Raw genomic sequence first — 21,725 nt, forward strand, 5'->3', positions numbered from 1 at the left:
AAAAAAATTCTCTCTAGATCCCTTTTTCGAAATTTGGACCTTATTTTATATAGGATTCAAAGATGATTCCCATTTGGGAATAATTTTAAAAAAATCAGCTTATTGAGGAAACAAATCTCAATCAACTAATTATACCTCTTTTGTTTTATTTTGAATACTTTCCTTCTTTTTCTTTTGAATCTTTCCTTTTCCTATTTCCTTCCTTCTATATTTTCAATTTGAATTTTGAACTTTTTTTTCTCAAACAAACCACCTTAAACGGATATCGGACGAAAGAGTTATTGCAATTTTTCTAATAGCCGTTGATACAATCCTGAGCTGCGAGCTAGTTCGAAATTTCACCAATTGTTATGGGCAGTTTGGTAAAATTACTAATTAAAAATATAACTTATCAATTTAGTTGGTTAACTATTGGTCCAACCATAATTTTTTCCAAGAAAATATTGAGTAAAATTACATAAACGCCCTTAAGTGGGCTGGTTTGAATGGGAGAAGAGAAAACTCTTCTATTCCCATTCCCTTCTTCTTTTTCCCATTTCCCCTTTCTCTCAATACCCTATTTCCCCTCTCTTCTACTTAGTAATGAGATGAAGGATTTTTCCTTCAAATTGAAGGGATTTAGGAGCAGAACCTTTGGAGAAGGAAACCCATTTTCAAGTTGAAACTCTAGCTAGAGAACAAAGTAAGTAAATTTTCGGTTTTGTGCTTTGTGAGTATCAAAGAATGAATATTTTGAGTTGCATGCATGTTTTTCTATTCTCTTTGAAGGTCCCAAGCTATCCTTTATGGATTGGTTATAGTTTTTGAAGATTTTATGACACTATATTCAAATATTGATGCCCTAAATTGGGGGTTTTTGCCCTATTATGAAATTTTCTTGTGATTTTAGGGTTGGGACCCTAAGAGCCCAAAATGAGATTTTTGATAATTAACTTTTAGTTCTTTCTACTTGAATTTAGGGGCCAATACATAGTTATATGAATTGCTTTTACTTTTAAGAGGTTTTGATGAGTTAGTTGCATGTTATGAGGTTCCAAAAATTAGGATTTTGATCAACTACAAGATTAACCTTTTGTAGTTGATTTTAAGAGTTTAGAATCCTTAAATTGAAGTGTCTATCATGTTCAAATATATTGGGCATGAATGTACGATTGAGCTAAGTTGTTTAATCAAATTTAAATTTAGTTTGTTAATATTTCGATCAATTTATGCTATTCTCGGGTTGGACTATTCCGGTTAGTTTTCGGAAGGTATAAACATCTTGTTAAGGTGTCGTTTGTTAAAATTAAGTACCCCAAACCCTTTTATAGAGTTTGAATGAGTTATTTTAAGGTTTTTATCTATTTTTAAAGAGTTATGAGCTCCCAAAATAGGGACTTTTGTTCTAACCCGAGAATAGAGTATAATAGTCGAAGTGATGGACTTAAATAAGTCTAAATCATTTAAGATTACGAAAAATAAAAGATTAATGGAGATACTCATTATTTGTATGTTAGGTACTTCGGGCGTGCATGCCGGAGCTCCTACGGCCGAACCTTCCACATCTTAGATCAGTCTTTTCTTATTTTGAGGTGGAATCCTTATCTATAAATGATGAACCTTAGTGGTCCTCTTAGTATCATACATGCATATATATATATTGCTATCGAATGTTCGTAATTCTTGTTGCGTGTTTAATTATTGTTCTAAGAACTTATGCCATCGTTGTTTATTCTTTGGTTCACAATGCAATGGAAGTTGATCTTATACTCTAGCATATCTCTTATTATCATATTGTACTAGTAGAGGGTATGCATTTGTATTGGAAGGTAGCATAATCTTGATTATTTGTTAATTCCAAAATATAACATGATTGTTGGGACATTGACCCTATTTGGATTCGCCGCTATGCTTATGGTACTCCCCGGGCCATCTTGGATGGCTCCTTGTGATGTGGGAGTTTGAGTGAGAGAAGGCATGAGTGGGTTATCGGTGGTGGTCGCTCCCCACGCGGTAAGCCCTTTGCTCCCCGGGTTGAGATTTGGATTACGCATTTACTCGATTGTAGGTCGAGTTGGATTTTTGTTGGGTCTTTTCTAGTTGATTATGCTTATCCTATGATTTTACCATTTACTTATTGAGTATAGTTGCTATCGTTGATCATAATGGTAGATTCATATGTATGTTTATTAATCATTCATAATCATTGTTTATCTTTCCGTTGATCACCTACTATTAGGTTAGTGGGAATTATTGTCTCTAGATGAGCTTCCACTGGGAACTATTGTTAATAGTTCTCATTATGTGGATATTACTAATTTTTCAGGTATGACCTTTGAGATGAGATCGGGCGAGACGACGACTATAGTTAGATAGTAGCATGTTGATCGTCTCCATTTTTGTATTATGTAGATCTTATTTTTGTATTTTGGACAATCATTTTGGATATGTATTAGGTCATATTGGGACTATGAATTGTACAAACTTGCTACTTGTTAAGTTCAGGGCATAACCATTTAGAAGTTTTATGTATGCTTAAATGGAATGGTATTTTGGATAACCAATCGTTACGTTGGTAACTTTGGGATGCTTAAAATTTGTGAATTGTTTATTTAAATTTATCATATTGTAGGGATGTTGATATTAACGCCGGACATACTTAAGATTTCAATCTTAAGTTATGTGGTGGGTCTGTAGCTGTTTTACCTCTGTGGTGCTCACCGCTACCGGGGTGCTGCAAAGAGTATTTGAACCGTTTCAAAATAGCCAAAATCCGGTGCTTTATGAGAATGCCAAAATCAGAGTTCGCCAAAATGGCGTTAAATTGTTTGCATTTTAAGATAAAAAGACTATTTTGAAGATAAGTATTTTTCTAACTTATTTGATCTAGGTGTTCAAGTTGCCCAATATGAGCAATTTCGGAAGAAAAGTGAGGACGATCGGCTGCAATGGAGCCGATATAAAAATCAAAACAAAGGCAAGGAGAAATCCTTAATAGAAGAACAGTCAGTTGAAAAAGAGCCGAGCCAATCGAGTGAAAGTGAAGAATCGGCTGATGAAGCCGAGGTATATGCGGCTGGTAAAGAGCCACTTTCTTCAAGGAGAAATCCTTGATAGAAGAACATTCGGTTCAAGAAGAGCCAAACCAATTGAGTAAAAGTAAAGAATCGGCTGATGAAGCCGAGGTATATGCGGCTAGGATGATAAAGAGCCGTTTCTTTAAGCCGACCAAGACCAGCGAAACTAAAGCTTGGGTCTCGGCTGTGTCATTGAGCAGTCGATTTGGCACCAATAGGCATCCGAATGTTCATTCGAAAGACTATTTGGGGGGCATTGTTGATGCCAAAATTAAAATTAGGCAGGAACTGTTGAGAAGTGGGATGTAACTTCCACGATCATGGCTACACCACTCCCCCCACTATTCAAAACCGACCAATAATGTGGGCTGAGAAGACAGCACTATAAATAGTAATTTCGAAGCCTGCAATAGAGGTCTTTTCCCCGTGAACAAAAGACCACCTTTATTTCTTCTACAATTTCTTCGCATTTTCTAGAAGTAGTCAACTTGTAATCTTTTACTTTCTCGCACTTACCATTTTTCCTAGGAGTAGAGTTAAGTTAGATCAACCGAGTCTGTATGCCCTCAGGCACACTCGACCCTTGTACTGTTCTTGCAAGCTAATTCTAATATATCAAGGCATTCGGCTCATCAGCCGACCTGAAATCCTTTGTTTTCTATACATTTGGCTCATCCAGCCGAACCTATTCTGTAATAGAAGATTCTGAACTCGGCTGATCCGATCCCTTATCAGCCGAATCGCTTGATCCAGTCGAAGGGCGCAAACTTCGAGGGTCACTAATCGTAGCCGTTTCGCATCCCGACGCGCTTCCCGAGGAAGATCTTTGACCGGGTCAAAGAAGAGGGAATTCGACACCTAACACTAACTAAGAAAAATAAAGTTGGATTTCTTTGTTTTCCCCATAATTGGAGGGGTTCTGTTACAATCTTACATAATGCATTTTGCAAAACTTAGGAACCACGACCTCATATATTATTTGCAATTAATAGTCAATCTAGGGAGCTCTGTGCTTTCAAACAAGAAAAGAAAGAAAGAAAGAAAAAAAAAAAAACAGAACTAAGTTTTTTTATTATTGCATTACAATTAGTTGATACGTCCACATGTAAATCTATTTGATCATAGGAATCAATCCTAAAAGTTCTTATGCTTTCAAACAAAACAATATAAATCAGAGATTTCAAAAATGGGATTGAGTCCAGCTTAAAGCGAAAAAACATCTATCATAGCCAAAAAACGTCATGGAGAAACCAAAATAAAGTTTCAAATCCATCAGTTTTTCCATAAAAGAATATCCGGTCTTAATTGTTAACCCAAATTAGAACCTATAGAAACAAATAATTTAATTAGATTGATGATATAAAGAAAAATATATAGATGAACCAATACAAAATGAACATAATTTAATAAAAAATGTACCAACTGGAGCTTTACAAAGCTCTCACTACCAGACTGCTAACAAAAACTAATATATATATATGTATACAAACCTAAATTCTAAAATAGGGATTTTAAACCCAAAATTAGAGGTAATAGAATAGGAACAAATAGGAAACCCTCTCTAATCCTTTAGCCTTTACCTTTACTACTAATTGATAGTTAACTTGGAGCAAAAATATTAATGGAACATAACCTTATCAACTAAACCCTAAACCCTCCAACCAAAAAAAACAGAGATGAGAGAGGGGGAAAAAAAAACTTTTAAATTTGAAGTATTGAAGTTTAATTTTTCACTAACCCTAATAAGTTGGGTTTTCACTAAGTTTCAAAAAGTTATTTGGAATAAATATACTAGGAGAAGATAAAGACCATAAAAAAGGAGAAAAATCTAGAAGTTATCTACCTGGTAGTAACTCGAGAGAAATAGAGGTTGAGAAGAAGCATATGGAACCACAAGCTCCCCCAAAGGTTGCTTTAATCGCTCGAAGACCTAAATACAACACCTTGCTCCTTAGCCATGTATGGTCGCTTAGTTTCCTGCCCAAATATAACACACTACCTCTGATGTTGATGACTTGCTTCAAATTGTAGGATGAGGAAGGAGGGAGTGGTGGGAGAGGGGAGGGAAAAGATGGCCAAGTTGAGGGAATGGTGGGAGAGGGGAGGGAAAAGATGGCCAGGTTCAGAAAAAAAACCTCAGGGGGAAGAGAAGGGGTAGGTGAAAAAAGTAGCGCGTAATGAAAAAGAAGGCGCCTTTTTCTGTAGCATCGCGCCTTTGGGCTTTTGCGACGGGCCAAATCCAAATTAAGACGACCAAATAATTTTTGGTCGGTACTCTGGCTCTTTTGGCCAACTGAAAGTTTATTTATATTTTTTGCACTTTTAGTAACCACTTAAGGAGACTGGTCACCTAAAGTTGGTCACTAAAAAGCCTTTATATGTAATTAGTAGGCTTTCCTACAGTTTGCTCCACGCAAGGGAATAAATTAATTTTACCGCCAAATTTGAATGTTCTTCTACATTCAACCTTTCATCATTTCTTGAAGGCGGATTATATCTTGTCTCGAAACCTTCTATGTATCAAGAACAAAAAGTCATGCATTCATCTACTAAGTAAGCTTCTGCAAATAGCCCTCCGGACAAGGCCTGTTACGCTCATATGACTTTAAGGTCCCAAGGTACCTAATAAAAAAAAAAAAGATAAAAGATAATTTGATTTGATAAATAAATACTAACATAAAAAATTTAAATGACTACTCTATGTTTGGACATACCATTCAATAGGATACATCCATCGATACTGAACTGGATTGGCAATCTTTGTCTTAGTAACCAAATGGATGACTAAATGCACCATAATAGTAAAAAAAAATTTACCGATTGTCTCTAGAGTAAGTGGCAAACGGCTGATTGGTACTCGAGGTCCCAGGTTTGAATCCTAGTTGATTCACATTTCCAGCTAAGTTTATTGCGCCTTATTAGGGCACTCGCTACCATTTAAAAGAGCATGCCAGTCACAAACCTACTAATAAACAAGAATTGTTCAGCTTTCGTCGTTCATCCTTGCGTTCTAAAGTTGAACGAGCATTCGGCATATTGAAAAACTGTTTCAAGTTTTAACATCCACTAAAAAAATGTTGATTTGTGGTGACACTTATTTTAGTAACGCTTGACACAAGTGTTGACAAAAATATATTTTAGCAGCGGTTTTAACTAATTATTATAATAGTTCAATTCTATACCGTTGGTTGTAGTAATATAATGATTGAGGGATTTTTTGTTTCTTTTTATTTTTCTTATTTTTAATTTTAACTTTTTAAAATTTCCAAAGGAATTGGGAAAACTAGATGGAAATGTATTATTGCTAAAATGGAGCACAGCTTATCTCAAAGCCGCATTGGATTGGGGCTTCAACGGTAATAGAGGGTGAAATTGGGCCCAAAATTATAGATATTTGGACCCATAAGGGCCGTTTATATGAATTAATGTTTTGGAATAAATAGTTTACATTGATGTAATTTACAGAATTGAAAATTCTATATAAAAGAAAGTCTTAATTTTGTTTTTTTTAAAAAAAGCCTATTTACAGGAACATGTAATATATAGATTCTAGTATTAGAATAAAAAAAAAGTTATAAAACTAGTGTGAAAGAGTTGGTTGTTAAAGAGTGAACTTATAAGATTACAACCAATTTTTTATTGTAGAGTTACCATTACTTAAAATTTTTCATTCCAATTAAAACCCAGCCCTAAAGAAATTTTGATCTCAACTAAGGGGGCGTTTGGATTGACGAATTTGTAGATTCAACGTAAGTCAAGTGTAGTGGTGTTTGAGTTTCCCTGAAGTGTGATTATTTTTCTGTTGTTTGTTTTGACGTAACTCGTACCACTGAAAGTTAAATTCAATCACTTCTGCTGTTTGTTTTGATGTAACTTGGTGCTGGTAAAATTAGTTTTTTGAGTTCCGTTGTTTGTTTTGATGTAAGTAAGTGGATCACATTATCTCTTAAATATAGTAATAAATTTATCACTATAAAAATTAACCTATTATATAATTAATTTTTTTATTATTATTTAAAGATAATCTTAATTTATTATAAATAAAATAATTCTAACCCATTATAAAGAAAGTAGAGTTTAGGTTTTACTGTTTAATAAATTATTTAGAGAAGGTTGAGTGTGGTGGAAGTCGAGTTCGGTACTTTAGAGCCGGAAGTCGAGAGTAGGTGAAGTGGAGCTCTAACATAACTTGAGTTACATTACATTTTTCACTTACACCAAAACAAATAACGAAAGTGATGGAACTTGAGTTCCATCACTCCACTTACACCAAAACAAACAGGCCCTAAAAACCCAGCGCAAAAAGAATTTTTGGATCCCAATAAAACCCAGCCCAAGTGAAAAGGAAAAAGGAAAATAGAATACGATCAAAACCAAAACCCTCCTCCCATCTCTCGCGCGCCGCGCCCCACCGTCCCCTCCCTCTCTTCACGATCAAATTCCTGTCCTCTCCCCCCCGATACCGATCCCCCTCAACACTCTCTCCGTCTCCGACACCGATCTTCGTCTCCGACACCGCACCAACCCGCGGGACAACAGAGTTAGTAGTAATCACTTGGTAGTAGTAATGACTATGTAGAGTTCGATATTTAACTTCACATCAGTGTTTTTGATGCAATTTTTTCTTGATTTTCTCTACTTTTTATGTTTATTAGGCTTTTCTTGATTTTCTCTACTTTTTATGTTTATTAGGCTTCTAGTTGCTTGGATTTGGTATTACTCTCCTCGACCCCAGCTCAGAGAGATCTAGGGTTGGGGGTTTCGATTGCCCAATGGAGGAGGTCAGCTCTCTTTGTGTTCGCTTTTTTTTTAATCACTCTGGAGTTTGGAGTGGACGAATTCGACGAGGTAATTGGTGAATCTTCTATCTCATCCTATTGATCCGTAAACTTCAATTTATGTGAATTGGGTCATGAACTTAGAGACTTCTTCGCTTGGTCTATTCATGCTTAATTAGTTTGATACGATGCATCCAACTTTCTAATAATTGTGTGAACAAAAATAAATAAGTTATTTCTAATTTCTTCCCAATTCAGATTGGAGTACTCATTGCCTAATCTGGTCAACAAATCTTATCATTATAATTTTCTATCATAGAAATGCATTAGTTTCCTTCAAAACAACATTAAACAAGGTTTAAGAATCACCTAAGGGTAGCACATTTTATGTTCTCGCGATCCCATTAAACAACATTTGAAAATGCAGTTTCCCCTGGGATTGCAATTTGACAATAAATTTGAATTATTCTATTCCCGTGAGTAGTCCACTGGGCTATAAGGATATGTGGAAGACCTATATTCTCTATTCAGATGTTTGAAAAACCTCCATAGCTAATTTTGTTGGGATCATTTGATAGCTTTCTTTATGGCAAATAGCATAAGATTTAAGCTGAAGCTTCTAATTTGAAAGTCATGCAAAACATACATAGAGGAAGAACAACAAGTTGGAGCTCAGAAACTTACATACTAGTGGCCCACAAGAAAAAAGGTAGGAAAAATGTGCTGAAAGTAGAAAATCTAGACAATAAATAAACAAGGTTATTTTTCAGGTTTTGCCCTAAAAATTAGAACTATGAAGGAGATTAACCTACTGTTCTATTGGTGGTTGTGGGGAAGTAAAGCTTATTATCGGTTAAAAAGTTCATATGGTGGGAAATCCGCCCAAATCAAATCAGCCGATTGTGGGATGTTATCTATCACCATTTAGTGCATATTGTGCTAGTATATTTTCTTTTTTTGGTGATAGTGCAGGAACTTTTTGCCTCTTAAGTATCAAACATTAAAATAAGCTTTGTTATCTCATAGAAATTCCATTTTTATTTTTATATACACGCATGCAGATAACCGTTCTTATTGGTACTTATTATTTTTCAACATTGGGCACTACAACTATATATAAATTATTCATTCAGATCCGAACTTCTCACATGTGAATTAAGTAGTTGCTGCCCATATGACACATTTAATACTCATCCAAACATATATTTTCATAAAATCTAAAATGATTTTAGTAATAAAAACAAAAGACTTGATAAGATTAGAGGAAGACAAATAGATTTTGGATGAATGGAGTGGTAATATGTTTACCTAGTCTAAAACTTGATAAGAAAAATTCGAGTAGGTACCCATTTACTTGAGAAGTTGTACGCGATCACCTGATTTGTAATGGAATTAGTCCTAATTATGATAATTGGTTCTTTTATGGGGAACCCATATTTAGAGCCACATCTAATCCTACTAATGAGAGTCGTAGTTTTCTGGTCCATAATGTGAATGATAGTATACGTGGCATGCTACATGAAGCTTTTCAAATGCATAATAATCAACTTCAAGATGACTTTCAAGATGATAGTGATTTTCAAGACTCATCTGGAAAAGGTTCTGATTCACAGTAACCTAAAGGTGCTCCAAATAAAGATGCAAGCAAATTTTATAAGTTACATAAAGATGCTAAACAACTTTTGTATAATGGTTGTGAGAAGTATAGCAAATTGACAGCTATTGTAGTTTTATATTATGTAAAGTCCCTTCATGGGTGGAGTAGTAAATCTTTTAGTATGCTCCTTGAAGTACTAAAAGATATGCTTCCTTCAGATGCTAAGTTGCCAGATGATTGCTATGTCGCGAAAAAAATATATTAGGGACCTAGGCCTTGGATACGAAAAGATTCATGCATGTCCTAATAATTTTATTCTATTCTGGAAAGAGAATGCAGATTCTGAAATTTGTCCAAAATGTAGTACATCAAGATGGAAAACTAATGACGTTAATATTAATCTAGATGTGGACGAAAATTCCATAAAAAAAAAAAAGCTAGCAAAAGTACTGCGATGGTTCCCTTTAAAGCAAAGGCTTCAAAGATTATTCATGTCCTCAAAAACTGCTTCTATGATACAATGGAATGCTGAAGGTCGGGCGAATGATGGGTTGATAAGGCATCCTGCTAATTCAATAGTATGGAAAAATTTTGATAGGCGATATGCAGACTTCTCATTAGATTCTCGCAATGTTAGCAACTGATGGGTTCAATCCTGTTCAAACTATGAGCACTAATTACAGTTGTTGGCCTGTCATATTGATCCCATACAACTTGCCACCATGGGTATGCATGAAGAGGTCTTTGTTTATTTTGTCATTACTCATTCCAGGCCCGAATTCACCTTCTATTAATATAGATGTGTATTTGCAACTTTTGATCGAGGAGTTAGTACAATTGTGGGAACTCGGCCTTGATACATACAACGCATCTGTCGGAGAAAATTTTTGTATGCGTGTTGCATTGTTATGGACAATTAATGACTTTCCTGCATATGGTGACTTATCTAGGTGGAGCACCAAGGGTCCTCTTTCTTGTCCTTCTTGTAATTACGATACTCGTTTTCGATGGTTAAAATACGGTGGCAAATACTGCTTTATGGGTCATAGGCGATTCTTACAAAAGAATCATAGATTTCGAAAAACTAGGATATCATTCGATGGCACTCAAGAAAATGGAGTTGGCACCTAAAATATTATCCGGAGTAGAAATTTTGGAGCACACTTAATAAGTTGAATGTAACTTTAGTAAGCATATTAATATATGTCAAAAGAAAGGAAAAGAAATGAAAATATAGAGTATCAACCATAGAAGAAAAGGAGTATATTTTTTATGTCACCTTACTGGGAACACCATATGTTGCGTCACAATCTTGATGTGATGCATATTGAAAAGAATATCTACGATAATATTCTTGGCACATTATTGAATTTTGATGGCAAATCAAAGGACAATCTGAAGGCATGCCTTGATTTAAAATATATAGGNCACCTTACTGGGAACACCATATGTTGCGTCACAATCTTGATGTGATGCATATTGAAAAGAATATCTACGATAATATTCTTGGCACATTATTGAATTTTGATGGCAAATCAAAGGACAATCTGAAGGCATGCCTTGATTTAAAATATATAGGATTATGACTTGCTTCATCCTCAAAGTGTTGGACTAAATAAAATTATTTTACCACCAAATTGCTTCACAATGTCTCTAAAATAAAAGGATGAGTTTTTAAAAATTTTGAAAAATGTGAAAGTGCTGCATGGCTATGCATCTAACCTATCATGTATTCAGCTTAAGGAACGCAAAATGATAGGTTTAAAGAGTCATGATTGTCATATTTTAATGCAACAACTTCGTCCGATAGCATTGCGTGGTGTTTTATCGAAGAGAGTAGTTGCACATCTAATTGACTTGTGTTGTTTCTTTTGTGAGCTGTGTTCCAAAACTTTGGATGTACGTGAACTTGAGCAATCGGAATCTCGATTTGTGGAAACTCTATGCCATTTGGAAATAATCTTTACTCTGTTTTTTACCATTATTGTACATTTGGTCGTCCGTTTAGTTACTGAAGCCAAAATTGCAGGACCAGTACTATCATTGGATGTATCCTATCTTTTAACTCTTCTAGTCTATGTTATCTTTTTGACCTGTAGGGCTCTCTTGCGGCTCAAGTTTGAGGTACGTATAAGGCTCATCCGGAGGATTCAATTGCAGAAAGCTACATGGTAGAAGAATGTATGACGTTTTGGTCATGGTTATAAAAAGATTCATATGGAGAATTTTGTTAGCTGGTTTCAATCATATGACCAAAACCGGTCAACAAAATTCTCTATATGAATCTTATTTATAACCATATCACTTGGGCGTGTTCCACGATTCTACCTCTTTATTGCATTTTTATGAATACTAGACAAAAAGAAATAATGTTAATATCAAGCAATTAAAACTAGTAGGTACATAATACTTATATGATATAGTTATTGACCTGCAAAAAGGAATTATTTCATTACTATTGAACAGTACATATCGATGAGCTTGCAGCCATGACTTTTGATCAAGAAGAATATTTAAGATTGCTCCCATTGAATCATCAATATTCCTAGCGGGCCTATTGAATGTTGTCTCGATAGTTTCCTCATACATTCTTCTACCATATAGTCTTCTACAATTGAACTCTCTGGATGAGCCTTATTACATATCTTAGACTTAAGCCGAATGAGAGCCCTACAGGTCGAAAAGATAACATAGACTAGAAAAGTTAAAAGACAATTAGGTTAAGTAAAAAGTAACAAGATGACTAGGTCAAACCTAACCTCTCGATAGGATACATCCAACGATAGTATTGACTTCAGTAGCTAAATGGACGACCAATGTACCATAATGGTGAAAAATGAAGGAAGAAAGATTGTTTCCAAATGACATAGAGTTTTCATAATTCGAGATTCCAATTGCTCAAGTTCACGTACATCCAAAGTTTTGGAACACAACTCACGAAAGAAACAACACAAGTCGATTAGAGGTGCAACTACTCTCTTCGGTAAAACCCCACGCAATGCTATTGGAAGAAGTTGTTGCATTAAAACATGACAATCATGACTCTTTAAACCCTATCATTTTACGTTCCTCAAGTTGAATACAACATGATAGGTTAGATGCGTAGCCATCCGGCTCTTTCACATTTTTCAAAATTTTTAAAAACTCATCCTTTTATTTTAGAGACATTATGAAGCAACTTGGTGGTAAAATAATTTTATTTAGTCTAACACTTTGAGGATGAAGCTCAGGTCGTAATCCCATATCTTTAAATCAAGGTGTGCCTTCAGATTGTCCTTTGATTTGCCATCAAAATTCAATAATGTGCCAAGAACATTATCGCATATATTCTTTTCAATATGCATCACATCGAGATTGTGACGCAATATTTGGTGTTCCCAATAAGGTAACATAAAAAATATTCCCCTTTTCTTCCATGGTTGATATTCTATATTTTCATTTCTTTTCCTCTTTCCTTTTGACATATTAATATGCTTACCAAAGTTACATTCAACGTATTGTATTGAGTGTGCTCCAAAATTTCTGCTCCGAATAATATTTTAGGTGCCTACTCCTTTTCTTGAGTGTCATCGAATGATATCCTATCTTTTCGAAATCTATGATTCTGTTGTAAGAATCGCCTATGGCCCATGAAGCAGTATTTGCCACCGTATTTTGACCATCAAGAGCGAGTATCGTAAGTACAAGAAGGACAAGATAGAGGACTCTTGGTGCTCCACCCAGATAAGTCACCATATGTAGGAAAGTCATTGATTGTCCATAACAATATAGCACGCATACAAAAATTCTATTCGATAGATGCATCATATGTATCAAGGCCGAGCTCCCACAATTGTACTAACTCCTCGATCAAAGGTTGCAAATACACATCTATATTAATAGAAGGTGAATTCGAGCCTTGAATGAGTAATGACAAAATAAACGAAAACCTCTTCATGCATATCCATGGTGGCAAGTTGGATGGGATCAAGATGACAGGCCAACAACTGTGCTTAGTGCTCATAGTTCGAAAAGGATTGAACCCATCAGTTGCTAATCCGAGCCTAACATTGCGAGGATTTAACGAGAAGTTTGCATATCGCCTGTCAAAACTTTTCCATGCCAATGAATCAGTAGGATGCCTCATCAACCCATCATTCGTTCGACCTTCAGCATGCCATTTTATTATAGAAGCAGTTTTTGAGGACATGAATAACCGTTGAAGCCTTTGCTTTAGAGGGAACCGCCGCAGTACTTTTGCTGGCTTTTTCTTTTTGATGGACTTTTCTTCCACATCTAGATTAACATTAACATCATTAGTTTTCCATCTTGATGTACTGCATTTTGGACAAATTTTAGTATTTGCATTCTCTTTCGAGAATAAAATACAATTATTAGGACATGCATGAATCTTTTCATATCCAAGGCCTAGGTCCCTAATATATTTTTTTACGATATAGCAATCATCTGGCAAGTTAGCATCTGAAGGAAGCATATCTTTAGTACTTCAAGGAGCATACTAAAAGATTTAGAGGCAATTGCCTATATACTCTTGAAAAGTTTCCGGTTTTCTTATTTACCCCTCTTAGAAGGCTAATATTGAAAATACCCTTCTTATATTCCAAGCGTTTCTAATATACCCCTGGAGTTAATTTTCGTTAGTGAGCTGCCGTTATCTCTAGAAAATTACTATTTTGCCCATTCTAATATGCCCTTCTACCGTAACTAACTTTTCTTATATATCCTTCATATAGCAAATACTTTTCTTATTTGCCCTTCAAATATTAATTAATTAATTAAGCACGTCAGGAGCGAGCAGATGAACGGATGAGATCGATCGCAGCTAAACCAACCTTGGTGGCCGGAGGCATAGTTAGTTAATTCGGATTCGGCAAAAATTCGGTACGGATATAATTCGGATAAAATTCGATTTTTAATTTTTAAATTCGTTGAAAAATACGGCTAAAAAACGGATTCGATAGTTATTCGGATACGTGATTTATACGGGTATTATACGTTCACCAATTTAAAATTCGGGATCAAATATAATTTTTATATATAATTTTTAAAAATTCGGTATTATACTATATATATTATTATTATAATATTTATATATAGATTAAATATATTTAAAATTATGATAAACATATACTAATAATATATAAGAGTTATATATTTAAAAATATTAATAAATAATTACAAATTTATAAATAAAATATTATATAATAATATTTCTATATATAAATAAAATACTATATGAATATATATTTATAAATTATATATATATATATATATACACACACACACACACACACACACTTATATATATAATGAGAGGGAGGTCCACGGTGGACCTCCCTCTCATCCGGTCCACGAGGCCAAATTGGCCTCGTGGACCGCGCACACCCAAGGGCGAGGGCGTGCCGTTGCCGGGCGTCCGCGAGAGAGAGCGCGCCGCGCTCCGCCGTCCGCAAGGGCGTGGGCGTGGTGCGGTCGGGCGTAGTGGGGGAGGGGTGCTGGTTGCGGGCGACCTAGAGGTCCATGATCTTGCGGGCAGCGTCGGTGCTCTCGTGCATGAGGCGGGCGACCTCGGCCTTGGGCAGGCCCAGGCGGAGCGTGCGGGCGTCGTCGGGGTGGGCGTGGGCGTGGGAGTTGAGGAGGGAGAGGTCGGAGGAGGAGGACGACAACGACGATTCAACAAATCCATAGGCTCTCGGCGTCGACCAAGGCGGCGGAGGAGGAGGAGGACGACGAGAGCGGCGAGAGGGGTGGTGGTCTGGGAGGTGGTGGTGGTGGTCTGGGAGGAGATGAGGCGAGGTGGAGGCGGAGGAGCCGGCGAGGTGGAGGCGGAGGAGCTGGCGATCACGTTGGGAGAGAGAGGATAACTTAAGGAATTAACATAATAAGGTAGGGGTAAAATAGGTATTTTATATAGGTTTTAACTCTAGTATACATTTAACCCATATTTAACTCGAGTTAAGTTAATAGGGGATAACTGCGGGGGTATTTTGGAATAACGGTGGAACATATGAGGGGCATTTTAGAAAGAAAAAAAAAAGTAGGGATAGATCGGATATTTCTAGACGCATGAGGGGTATATAGGCAATTATCCCAAAGATTTATTGCTCCACCCATGAAGAGACCTCAAATGATATAAAACTACAATAGCTGCCAATTTGCTATACTTCTTACAACCATTGAACAAAGGTTGTTCGGCATCTTTAAGTAACTTAAAAATTTACTTGCATCTTTATTTGGAGCATCTTTAGGTTGCTGTGAATCAGAACCTTCCCCAGAAGATGAGTCTTGAAAATCACTATCATCTTGAAAGTCATCTTGAAGTTGATTATTATGCATTTGAAAAGCTTCATGTAACATGCCACATATACTATCATTCACATTATGGACCTAAAAACTACGGCTCTCATTAGTAGAATTAGATGTGCCTCTAGATATGGGTTCCCCATAAAAGAACCAATTATCATAATTAGGACTAATTCCATTGCAAATCTGGTGATCGCATACAACTTCTCGAGTCCAACTATAGAAATTTGTGCATTTCATACAAGGACATGAAATCCTCCTATCCTCTGACCCATTTTTAAAAGTAAAATTCACAAAATCATTTGCTCCTTTATAATATTCATATGTCCATCTACTCTTTTTTATCCAACTTTTATCCATTGCAGTACTTATCAAGTTGTAAAATCAACCTATAAAAAAGAAAGCTCATAATTATAAAAGAAAATGTAGATCAAGTAAATAATTGGTAAAAGTAAATGGGTACCTACTCAAATTTTTCTTATCAAGTTTTAGACTAGGTATACATATTATACTCCATTCATCCAAATATCTATTTTTCTCCCTCTAATCTTATCAAGTCTTTTGTTTTTATTACTAAAATCATTTTAGATTTTATGAAAAACTATGTTTGGATGAGAATTATATCTGTCATATGGGCAGCGACTACTTAATTCACATGTGAGAAGTTCGGATATGAATGAATAATTTATATAATTGTAGTGCCCAATGTTGAAAAATAATAAGTACCAATAAGAACGGTTATATGCGTGCGTGTATATAAAAATAAAAGTAGAATTTCTATAAGATAACAAAGCTTCTTTTAATGTTTGATACTTAGAGGCAAAAAGTTCCTGCACTATCACCAAAAAAAGAAAAGAAATATACACTAGCACAATATGCACTAAATGGTGATAGATAACATCCCACAATCGGTTGATTTGATTTGGGTGGATTTCCCACCATATGAACTTTTTAACCGATAATAAGCTTTACTTCCCTACAACCACCAATATAATAGTAGACTAATCTCCTTCATAGTTCTAATTTTTAGGGCAAAACCTGAAAAATAACCTTGTTTATTTACTGTCTAAATTTTTCCACTTTCAGCACATTTTATCTACTTTTTTCTTGTGGGCAACTAGTATGTAAGTTTCTGAGGTGCAACTTGTTGTTCTTCCTCTATGTATGTTTTGCATGACTTTCAAATTAGAAGCTTCAGCTTAAATCTTATGCTATTTGCCATAAAGAAAGCTATCAAATGATCACAATAAAATAAGCTATGGAGGTTTTTCAAACATCTGAATAGAGAATATAGGTCTTCGACATATCCTTATAGCCCCAAACCTATTACTTGGCATTGCCTAGAATAGTGGACTCACTACAAAAAAGTCGATTTGTGGCGACAGTTATTTTAGTAACATTTAACACAAGTGCTGCCAAAAATATATTTTAGCAGCCGTTTTAAATAATTATTATAACATTTCTAAACCGTCGGTATATAGTAGTATAATAACTGAAGGATTTTTATTTTAACTTTTTTTTAATTTCCAAAGTGATTTAGAAAGGCAGCTAGAAATGTGTTAATGCTAATTGGGCCTAGCTTATCTTGGGCTGCACTGAATTTGGCTTCAACATTATTAGTGGGTTACATTGTCCCCAAAAAATTATCGGATTTACATATTTGAACTCCATAAGAATTGTTTATATTAATTAATGTTTTGGAGTCAAAAAAATTAAACCAATGTAATTCATAGAATCTAAAATTCTATATATAAAGAAGTCTTATGTAGTACACTGAACTGGCGCAAATTGCGAAGTTCAAGTGTGGAAACGATAATTGGAACTACCTGACACCTTCTAAAGGGTTTAGAGATGGTTGTGGACAAGTTTGGGAGTGATTAGGCCACTGGAAGCGAGAAAGTGCATTGCTACTACTATTTCTGCATCTTCTGCATTGTTGTACCGGTACAACATTGAGTCTGTACCGGTACAACAAGCATCAGCAGCAGCAGCTGCGTGGCAGTGAGGAGATTTTGGTAATTTCACCTTTTAAGCTTATCTTTAACCCTGAATTTGACCCTTGCAGCTGTCTTGGAGGTGCTGGAGCCTGGAGAGGCAGGTTGGAAGGCTTCTCTTCTTCTCTCTCTAGGGTTTTTCTCTCTCTACATTGGAATCAAGGGTTTTGGTCTACTTTCTTCTCCTTCTTTGATGCTGATTGTTTTGGGAAGCCAGGGAGCTGTTGTAGAAGGGTGAAGAAGGTATTTTGGGAAGGATTTCGCAACTCCATCACAGCAGGTAGCTGAGTGGAGACTTGCTAAGGTAACTAACTAACTATTTGTTAGCTTAATGCTTTAGTAGTAGAGTTGAATATGATTTCGGGTTTCTTGTGCCCAGCTGGTGTGAGGGGAGTTCTAGTAGCCCTAGAAGCAGGATTTGATGTGGTTTTTGTAACCTGAATCCAGAGGGAGAATGAGATTGGAACTTGGAATGAGGTAAGTAGTGAATTGATTACCTTATGTGAGGTTACAATAAGCTTGTTAATGAAGAATGAAGTTGTTTTTGGGTACATGTTGCTGCAGCTTGGAGGCTCCTGTTGTGCTGAATAGCTTGACATTGTGAACTAGGTTGAGGGGATTTCAACTAGAAGGAAGCAGAGTTACAAGTAAGAAATCTATATAAATGAGATTTGAGCCTCGATTTTGTGGTTACCCAAGTGTACTAATGCAGTTTTGGGTTTGGTTCACAGCAGGAAGTGCGCACCTTATAATTGAGAGTTAGGACTCTTTTGAGCTGGATTAAGCTGATTGTGGAGTACTTCAATTCAGATTGAAGTAAAGTTTTGGCGTAAGTCTCAACCTAGGTGAGACTTTAGTCTATATTATGTGAATATGTGAGATATTGTTCTAAGTATATAATTTCAGTCTCTAGCTGATTTTCGATTGGTTAATTAGGGACTTGGAGACTTCAATTTCCTGCAGCTGTGAGTTTGACAAGGGTCATCTATTAGTAGGTGGGTTTGGCCTTACCAGAGTAAGTGAATCTCCTCTATGTTCTATATGATATTATAGAATTATTGGTATGTGCAACTATGTGAACAAGTACTAGATACAGAATATTGGATGCCATAAATACGCTAGTTTTATTGAATGGAAGGAAACCTCTATAAAGTAGAGATAATTATGAATAATTGTCTTAGCGTTCAGTTTAATTGTATAGATAAGGGATAGTCCTACTATGCTTCTAAAAAGTAGAGAACAAGGACATGCACTTGTGACATGAATAATAATGCATTTATGCTGTTAAGTTCCAATGGCATATGTAATTAGCATCTCTTTTATGGGTTATTAATCTAGTGGATACTAGCATTTTTTCATCACATTCAAATTCCGACCCATTGGTCGAGAGTGAGAACTTTACATGTTAAAACATGACGACTGAGAACTGTTGGACTATGGATCGTGCTTGCTTGCCATTGTGCTCATTCGCACATGCTTGTGAGGGTCGCTCCCCACAAGCCGGCACTCTGGAGTTGGCCTACACGACAGATTGCTCGTCCGTGCGGGATTGGGTGCCGAAGTGGATTGCCGTGGGGAGTGTATACTATTATAGGGCCATTAGGCGCGGCGCAAGCTAGACTACCTTGGGTAGGTCCTTATGAATTAAACTAAGTTACTAAATGGTAGTATTAAAGGATCAGCACTACTTAGGGTACAGTTGCATATCTACATGACATGGTTATGTTCCTAATATCGCTTTACTTGCTTCTAATTGGTTGATATAGCTGACAGTATGATATATGTTCATCATTAATTACATTGATATACCTATCATGCAATCAATGTTTTTACATTTCTAATAGTACATCATGAGTCTAGTGGTGTAATTCGCCGAGGCTGGCGGTTTACCCACTGAAAATTATTGTTTAATAGTTCTCACGCCCTCTGTGTTGTTATTTTTACAGAGCCTTCCACGACGGGAGAGGCTAGGGATCGCGGCAAGGGAGTCGCGTCTAGCTAGGCATAGCGTGGAGTCCTGCTAGGTGATCACCTCGCTATTTTGATATGCTGACGAGGATGAAGTGTACCTTGTGTAGAGAGACTACCACTTATGTTTTATATAGTTGTTGGGTGACCCTGTAGAGTACATGATTGTTTGGAGTGATGTAATTATGGTTTTGGATTTCTATCTCGTGTAGAGATTTGCAGGGTTTATACTTTTCTCCTGATAGTAGTATTCTTGGTTTATATTTTGCTTTGATATCATGTTAGAATCTCTTGTTACTTTCCTAATAAGATTTTATAGACGTCTTATATACTGCAGATATATGACGGGTCTGTGCATAAACCGGATATGCTTCTGCTGGTATCCGGGCGTGACATCTTACTTACCGACCGTCCATAGAGCAAGTGGCAAAAGGTTTGGTGGTTGGTACCCGAGGTTCCAAATTTGAATCCTAGTTGATTCATATTTTCAGCTAAGTTTATTTTTAAACGAAATAAGCGAAACTGGTAGCGTGCTACCTATCTCTCTCTCAAAAAAAAAAAAGTTTTTCTTTTTAGAGATTAAAAAAAAAAAAATGTTACTTACACGAATCTCTAATATATAGATTTTAGTATGAAAATAAAAAAATTATAAAACTAATTTAAAGCGTTGATCGTTAAAAGGTGAACTTATAAGATTGTAGTCAATTTTTGATTGGAGAGTTAGCATTACTTCTTTTAAAAAAATAATCCACCCTCTTTGCGATGAAACCCCCACCCCTCCTCGATACCGATCTCCCTCAACACTCTCTCCCTCTCCAACACCGATCTCCCTCTTCGACACTGCACTAGTAAATCGCTCGGTACTTGTAATGGCTTGTAGAGTTCGATGTTTAGCTTCATATCAGTGTTTTTTTTACTTGATTTTCTCTGTTTTTTATTTTTATTAGGCTTCTAGTGACTCTGATTTGGTATTATTTGCTCAGATTTGGTATTACTCGCCTCAACCCCAACTCAGAGAGAGAGGTCGGTTATGTCTTGCTTGGATTGGGGGTTTTGATTGCCCAGTGGTGGAGGTGACCTCTCTTTGTGTGACCTGAGGCTATCGGATTCGCTTTTTTTAGCACTCGATCGGGAGCTCGGATTAATCTGAAACTGGAATTTGAGGTGAAAGACCTAGAGATCTTACTTGAACTGTAGAAACATGCAATTTTGAATTTGGTACCTGAACTGGAAAATGCGGAATTTATTATCTGAATTTGGAATTTTAAATATTTTGATTCTACTAACTTACTTTTCAGAATTTAATGGAATTGTAGAATATTTTGTTTGATTAGGGAATATTTGACTAATAATGTTATAAATACAGTAAAGTTAGTTAGTAGAATCAAAAATTTTATAGGCCTTGTCACTGTTTCGATAAATAGTGTACGATAAGGTAGTAACATAGTCCTCCTTTCACTATGAAAAAACATTAAGGATACTGCCGCTTCTTGCTTATGCAGTACACGAAGTGATTGGGTGTAATTCTTGGTCTAAGTATTTTATTAGTGGTGGTGAACTTCTTTTCTATGGCAGAAATTATGCATGCAATTGAACATTTGACCTGATTTTGATGTGAAATGAGAGAAATTTTACTCTTTTGACTTCGTCACTGTAGCAAAAGATAGAAGTTGGAAAAGAGTTGTTCTTTCTTTCACCAGACAAAAAGACATAGATGTATAGTTTTTAAATGTTTGCCAATGCATTTAATTGCATAGAACTCGTGATAAAACAAAAAAGGGAAAAAACTGTTGCATAGCAAAACGAGGCCTACAATCTTTTGAATAAAGTTCATCCTTAGCTGCAAATAAGATGCATATATCATAATCATGTCTATGATCACTGTCCCAAATTTCCATCATTTATTCAGTATGGAGTAGTTTCCTGCTGCTCTTCATTGTCTGGTTCTTTTGCTAATTCATTTTGTTAAAGAGCAAAGAACATGCATGTAAAATTGTAGATCTTACACGAATAAATATGTAAAAAAGTT

At 35.8% G+C, this 21,725-nt stretch overlaps 2 long non-coding RNA genes across 8 annotated transcripts; both read left to right on the forward strand.

Moving 5' to 3' along the window:
* On the forward strand, window positions 499-2,601 carry LOC109717240. Its single transcript, XR_002218131.1, has 2 exons — window positions 499-682; window positions 1,497-2,601. It is a non-coding gene; the product is annotated as an uncharacterized LOC109717240 (long non-coding RNA).
* Window positions 7,429-19,896, forward strand: LOC109717076. 7 transcript variants are annotated; one of them, XR_002218109.1, is made up of 9 exons: window positions 7,429-7,596; window positions 7,749-7,904; window positions 17,800-17,832; window positions 17,946-18,032; window positions 18,108-18,205; window positions 18,293-18,375; window positions 18,460-18,573; window positions 18,665-18,743; window positions 19,675-19,896. It is a non-coding gene; the product is annotated as an uncharacterized LOC109717076 (long non-coding RNA). The 7 variants fall into 7 exon arrangements; XR_002218110.1 differs by having other exon boundaries at window positions 7,749-7,837; XR_002218108.1 differs by having other exon boundaries at window positions 7,429-7,614; window positions 17,800-18,032.

This window comes from Ananas comosus, linkage group 11, assembly GCF_001540865.1.
Source record: "Ananas comosus cultivar F153 linkage group 11, ASM154086v1, whole genome shotgun sequence".
In the NCBI taxonomy this organism is placed as follows: domain Eukaryota; kingdom Viridiplantae; phylum Streptophyta; class Magnoliopsida; order Poales; family Bromeliaceae; genus Ananas; species Ananas comosus.